This window comes from Electrona antarctica (assembly GCF_951216825.1).
Source record: "Electrona antarctica genome assembly, chromosome: 18".
Lineage (NCBI taxonomy): Eukaryota > Metazoa > Chordata > Actinopteri > Myctophiformes > Myctophidae > Electrona > Electrona antarctica.
The window spans coordinates 24,974,704-24,981,625 of record NC_136799.1 but is presented as its reverse complement, the minus strand read 5'-3'; positions in this window follow the sequence as shown (position 1 = coordinate 24,981,625).

Genomic DNA, 6,922 nt, shown 5'->3' with positions numbered 1-6,922 from the left:
CAGCAGCAAGGGCTACAGCTGTCTCAAAGCCCTGAACAAGGATAAGAATACATTTGTCACAATACCAAGAACTGGCGGACCAAAGTGCAGACACAGACAAAGTTCTTAAAGTTTCAAGCGTGTTGTTTATTCACACAAACTTGGAATGAGGAGGGAAGGCAGAGCAGGCAGGCAGATGAGATCTGAGGTGGATGAGAATACAATGAGTACAGGCAAAAATCAAACATGCAAAAACAAAATCACTAGGAAAACTGACATTCACAGGGAACAATCACTACAAAGAGTATACTGGCTAGAAGCGTCTACTACCACCGTGGTTGTTCAATGATCTGGTGAAATGGCGATAGAAAATCAAATTGGGTGATGAGTTGATGGCAGGCAGGAGACTGGGTACAGGTGAGGTGAGCCAAGTGGTATTAAACTGGAGCAAAACCTACGCCCACACAGAGCACAGAGCACAGACACTGACAAGACAAAGACAAACCAGGAAAACCTGCTGGGACTGTGACAAAAATATCAATAGGCCTACTAATAAAACAAATACTACAGAGCAGTTCTTTAATGTTATTCGCACAAATGTACATATGTATACATGTACACCCTACAGTATTATACTTTCTGCACATTCAATAAATTGTGATTCTACATTATGCTTCCCCTATTCTGCACATCGCCCATTGCTGCTAAAGAGATTTTTACTTTACTTTATTTTGATCTAAACAAATCTCCATGTGGGAAATTAAGTCTAGTCTAATCTAATCAAAGGCCTTCGCAGTACCGCAGCTGGCAGGCACCTGAGGTGGGGAAATGATGTACAACATCTCTGTGCCCCTCTGTTTATGCTGAAGTACTCCAGCTGGTCTATGGCTCGGTGGGGCCAGGCAAATTTGAGGTCTAAAAAGACGCTATGACAACAGTGGGCTCAGTTCTACAGAACACATTTCAGACAGAACATGAGGACATGTCCACAAGTGCAACTGCTGCACTACTGAGAATGGTCCTACGCGGCTCGGATGTCACATGCTCCACTACAACCATATCAGGTGGAAGGCCCTCTGCAGCGTGTGGTTGACGACATCCTGGGTGGGTTTCCTGTCTTTTATGTACACACTGTACAGCACTTTAAATTGCCTCGTTTAAATGTGCCATATTAGAATTGCCTTGTGGGTGGATTGACGGTGGTGGTACACAGCTCGAGAGAAGGAAATCAAAACACAGGAGTCACATATTCAACATATGCATTTATTAGAGAAATGGTAACACCGCCTCCTCTCTTAACTTCACTCATAACATTTTAGTTGGGAGGGGTTGACTACATAACAACTGTACTGTTATCTTAATCTAAGCAAATTTGAAGACATTTCTGTTAAAAAGATGAAATAAAGATTGTGCCTGATAATAAAATCAGACCTGAGGTGTATCATCATTAGTTATTATTTCAGCTCGGAGTACAGTTGAGGTGCAGTCCCTCATGTTCAATGTGGCCGAGATACCACAACACAATAATCAACAGGAATGACGTTTACACACAGCAACATCAACACATGAATTAGAAGACAGAAAAAAAGGAGAAAAAAAATACTCAAAACTAAAATTAAAGCAGTTACAATCCTGAGCAAAATATTGCAAAGCATTGTCCTGAATTGACCCAAAGATGGAGGTGGAACTCATTCCAAGCAGATAGACGCACGGACAGAGAATGCTGCCTTAATTGCCTAGCTCTGTCTGAGCAAAAGGAACCTTGAGTATCAGCAAGTCCTGCCTCATCATGATTTTGGTCAGGTGTGACTGAGGGACACTGTGGACAGTTAAGCCCGATCTATGGTTAAGCCCCTCCAGTAAGGCTTAAGTGCCAATGTACCTGAAAAGGACTTCCCAACATGCCTCAGTGCATTCACTTGAATTAATTGTGCTTTTGCATGTTCGCATGGTTATTGAAACCATTGTTGATGGAGCTAGTTTTGTAGGAGCCACTTTTAATGTGAGACCTAGAATAAATCATTTCTTAACATATTAAGTTGCCATGTCTGTTCATGCCAATCTTCAGCCACCAGTAATTACAGTAATAATTACTTCTGTCCACAAATGTAGTCAGATTCAGCCTTTTTAAGCTAAAGATTTAGTTTCTTTTTTATGTTCATCATCTGTTGTTACTCACTTGCCTCACAGGCCCTGTAGCAGCAATAAACAAAACAATTAAGACAAATGAAGAGGGTCTCAAAGCAATAATACTAGCCAATGATACAAGCTTGATTGAGGCCATTTATTTCAAACTAATTAAAATAAATCCCACCTGTGTGAAGTGAGGGGCACTCTTATCATACATTATACATCTCATTCCAGCCAATGAGTATTTGTGTCCTTCTTCAATCTTTGTGTTTACGCAATGTTTGTGTTTACACAAACACTCAAAACTGGCCATTCATTATCAATGTTTGCACACACACTAAAAGCTGGACATATAGGAGGAACTAGCACCCCTCCCGGAGGGAGGGAGAGGAGAATGGTGGAACAGGATATCTGTTGTGTGATATACACCATAATGGAACAGTAGACTGTTCAACTGGCACACATTTGGTATAAGATTCAGAGAGTTTGATTGATTGTGGCCTCATATGCACTCATATCATTGTTAGATCATATTGTGCCTACGGGTGAACAGACCTAACCTGACTCCGCCAGATGGGGCAGGTTAGAACAGACCCTGGGAAGGGTAAGATCAACCAGGTCAGGAACGTTTGTGTGGGCATGCATTGTTTGATATTAGGTGATCAACGTGTGAAGTGAGGAGTGCTCTTATCATCGCACATAATCTCATACTGGCAAATCAGAATGCCTGTTGCCTGTGATTGGTTAGATTATTTGCTCGTTTACATATGATGTACATTTTCCTTTCAATGTCCTTGGCGTATGTTTTGATGTTTAATTGCGGACATTTGGCTTAACTAGACCTGTACGTGCCCGTCGGCCACCGGCCTACTTGAGAACGATGCAACTTGGGAACCTAATACTCGTCAACTTGTCATAGCACCCATTTTAACTATCTGTCTGTGTCCCTTTTGTGCCCATACGGAGATCTCTGTATATGTCTGTCTGCCTGTGCCTGAAGAGTGCAAACTGACTGTGAAAAGTTTCTCGAGTTACGTGCATTACAACCGTACACACACGCACGCAGAGACGTGGCGCATTTATAGTAGGATTTCTCCGTTCATTGTCAATGGCAAATCTTGAGACGTGTGGGGACCAGATTTAGCGGACATTTGACCTGAATTCCCCTTTCATTGTCAATCAAACCCTGGATAGACATACATGGAGAAGACTTGATCATAACCTAGATCTGCATGCATGGAGCCGGCCAGCAATTCTACATCTGATCTCAAACCCTTACATGTACTAGTCTAGATCTCCATATATGGAGCTGACCTGTTCTGCTATATATGTTGATCGTTCCCCACCCGTCCTTCCTCTTGTCGATGTCTCCTTTTGACTGATACCTGTCCATTCAAACTCTAGACGGGTCCGCCCCAAAGTCATTAGTGCAGTACTAATACTAATACTAGAGTTCTCAACAGGCCTGAAAATTAAGGCCCAGCCTCACCTGGGCCCTCATCAAACCCTGCCCGGCTGCCTCCCTTAGATCTCCATATATAGAGCTGACCTGTTCTGACATTCCATATGTTGATCTGAGCCTCCATGCCAAAGCGCTAGCACTTGCCCAGCAGTCTGCCGTCACCCTTGGCGTATGCGTGCACGCGACCTCGCCTTGCATATTGCGCCTTAATGCCCCGAAAATAGAAGTGTAAACAGAACCGTTTGAGAAGTGGTATGAGGGCTGAGGCCCACTGTCAAGTAAGGGTTGGAAGAGGCTATACATACATCATATTCCTGTTTGAGCAGTACAACTTTATACTAAACTATATAACTTTTATATTGTTTTATTAACGTACAGTACGATGTGTAGATAAGTTGTTGACTAAACTTGTGCAGCTGGGCTGCAGTTTGATTACAGAGGGCTACAACAAATTCCTGGATGCAAAGCCAGAATGGAAAGCGGCGTACCACCTACGTACTGTAGTACTGCGAACAACACTGCAGACCTGAAATTAAGACAGGATGGTGTGGAGGACAGCGATTCAGGAATCCCGAGTTGGTGTTGGCTCACGCATGATTATCGCAGATGTTAAAATATGCACAAATATACACATGGATGATGGAAATATACAATGTTAACAGAGGGGTGTGGACATTTGACCTAATTTCTCCTTTCATTGTCGATGGCAAATATGAGAGGTGGGATCCTCCACCCGGACGCCCCAAAACACACTCTTTCCATAGAGAGTAGACACCAGAGTTTATCTGGTCCTGCACTTGCGGGGCAGGGGCAAACAGAGCTGGTGTAGCCGAGATGAAGGGCTGGCCGATAGGGCAGCCCGGCTAATGATGTAACGGTTGTAGCCCTCAAACAGAGCTTTTCTCTCCTTGGGATGGGACAGCTCCTTGACTCTTTCACTTGCCACCGTCTCTCTCACTGCCCTGAGGACAGGCCAGCTTGCTGGGCGCTCACCTACATACTTAGGGTGGCTGTGCTTAGGGGCTGGAAAGAGAGAGAGAAAAGAAAAACAAAGTTACCATGTAGAAGGCAAACTGAAAGTGAGTGAGCGTCTGTACTAGTTAGGGAAAGCGAGCACCACTAATGGTTTCAATTATGATCACTTTCAGAACGATAGGAAAAACTATTTCTGGGCACACCTCCAGCAGCCACATCACTGTATTATTATCCACACAGACAGCAGGCCATAAATCCCTTTGGGATCCCGATAAATCTGGTATTACAGGATGACATGGTGTGCAGTTTGTTCTTCTGCGTCACACTCAGGTCGAAATCACATGCATAGGAAGAATAAGTAAACTTAAATGTAGCTGCTGTTGTGCAGCATTCAGCACGACTGATGCAAGGAGAGTGGTGAGGCAAGAGATATGCTGTTTGTTTCAATAAGTACACTTTCTAGCTGATACAAAATCCTACTGTAAATGCGCCACGTCTCTGTGTGCATGTGTGTACGGTTGTAATGCACGTAACTCGAGAACCGTTTGCCCCTCCGACTTCAAATTCGACACACGCGTTCCACACCCCCGCAGGGAGTGCAGTGCCTGGTATCGTATAGTCGTATAGCCATGTGGGACACAGACAGATAGTCAAAATGGGTGCTATGACAACAGGTATTATTAGGTTCCCAAGTTGCATCGTTCCCAAGTACTGTAGGCCGGTGGCCGACGGACATGTACAGGTCTAGTATGTTCAAAGACACTATTACTAATCCACCCTGTGTGAACACCCATTCCCTTCTGGTTTCCTTTTCTCTGCACAACATACAGCAGTACAGGTCATCAATATCCATTTGGAGGCTCTGACAAATCACATCACATCACATCAGATCATTATCATTATAGTTATCACTCTTAAGAGCTCAGTGCCCATGTGGTAAGTTTCCTTCCTGAGACTGGTCGGGTTTAATCATCATCATCATACAAAACTCTATAAACAAATCGTACCCAATGCCTCCCTGCTTGACAATCAAGGGTTGGATTGGAGGTAAATCCCTGAGCTACTTAATTTTAATTCTGGTTATGGACAGTAAATATCTTACTAGCAAGGAGTTCTATACGTGAGGATGCTTTAGCAAGCCTGTGGGATGCTGATACAGTCCTTGACTCATGGATGGTGCCTTCCAGACTTAGTTTTGTCTTGGGCTGGGCCAGCTGGCAGATCCGTGGAGTGGCCACTGCATTTAGTACGGCTCGTCCCACCTGCAACCAAACAGACTGCATGAATAAAGGCTTACAGAATTTACACATCCTTGCATAACTGAGACATTTTTTCTAAGGATTTAAACCACACCATCATCATGTGTAAAGGGTCTTTAGGACGGATTCTGTTATTAAGGACGGCCTTGAGGGGATCATTGGTTTATGCAGACCAGAATGCATACACCCTACATTGGCCTGGTAACGTGATCAGCTTAACTCACAGGGGCCGCCAGTGGTCGGTTGGGTTGCCAGCCAGCAACAGGGTGGCGAGGCTGAGCCAGTGAACACAAACGATCAGAGGGCTGTGCCTTCAGGGCCCACTCACTCACCACCCATATAGGGGAGACCCTGAAGAGCAAAGGAGAAGGGTAGAAAGACGGAAGTCGTAGAGAGCATAAGAGCCAGGAGAAGAGCAAGATGAGAATGAAAATGAGTAGAAGAGATAAAGTGTGGAAAATGGTATGTGTCAGATGGCGGTAAGCAAAATATAAAAAGATTACATAAAAGATGAAAAGATAAATAGAGAGCAGGGTAGGAGAGGAAGTGGTGATGAGAAAGATAAATAAGAGTAAGTAATTCATTGCTGACTCTGAAAGTTGGACTACTGAAAGGAAGAAGAATTAATGTATGGATGCATATTAAATATTAACCTGATTTGTTCAATATCCCCATGTTGTTTTATGCCTCTACACAGCTGAGACCATCGGGGTGTTAATTCTGCAAGCAATACAATTAATCAATTATAGAAGTGTGTGTGTGTGTGTGTCTGTGTGTGTATGGTGTATGTAGGCACAAAGACAGACTTACCAAATATGGTTGTGGAGTCAGTCCTCTCTTTTGCCAGCGCATCCAGCCAGTACACAGAACGACTGGAATAGGCAGGAACTAATTAGTTATTATACATGGGGAACTAATTATTGATTAAAAAAGGGGACAAAACATAGAGAGAGGTAGAGAGAGACACCGAGTGACAGATAAACAGAGGAGAGAGACAGACATACCGATCTGGATATCTGAGCAGGTCGGGCTTTGGCTGCGCAAGCTGTTCTATCCGAGTTGCCATGGATACTGGAGCTGAGGGGACAGAGAATCATTTAATGGTTCGTTATTGCAT